At 37.8% G+C, this 201-nt stretch overlaps 1 protein-coding gene across 1 annotated transcript in view; it reads left to right on the top strand.

The window, feature by feature from the left end:
* Nucleotides 1-201, top strand: part of LOC119592624 (hemicentin-1-like) — a 32,815-nt gene that overhangs the window by 905 nt on the left and 31,709 nt on the right. The gene's annotated exons all lie outside the window — the stretch shown is intronic.

Here is a 201-nt window from a genome sequence, read left to right as displayed (position 1 = left end):
CTTAAACAAGCGTTCTCTATCCAAACTAGCTTTTCGGAACCCAAGTGTTTGCTTCTCTCGCTATAAATATCCCAGTATAAACTTAACGAAATGATACGAAAGTACCCGAAAACATAGAGGCCTAAAAGGGTAAGTAATCTGCCGAATCAAAATGCAAATTTCCATTTATTCATTACGAGATTGCCTTGTCCTGAGTCGTTA

Source organism: Penaeus monodon, chromosome 30 (genome assembly GCF_015228065.2).
Source record: "Penaeus monodon isolate SGIC_2016 chromosome 30, NSTDA_Pmon_1, whole genome shotgun sequence".
In the NCBI taxonomy this organism is placed as follows: domain Eukaryota; kingdom Metazoa; phylum Arthropoda; class Malacostraca; order Decapoda; family Penaeidae; genus Penaeus; species Penaeus monodon.
This window is presented reverse-complemented; position numbering and strand designations above follow the sequence as displayed.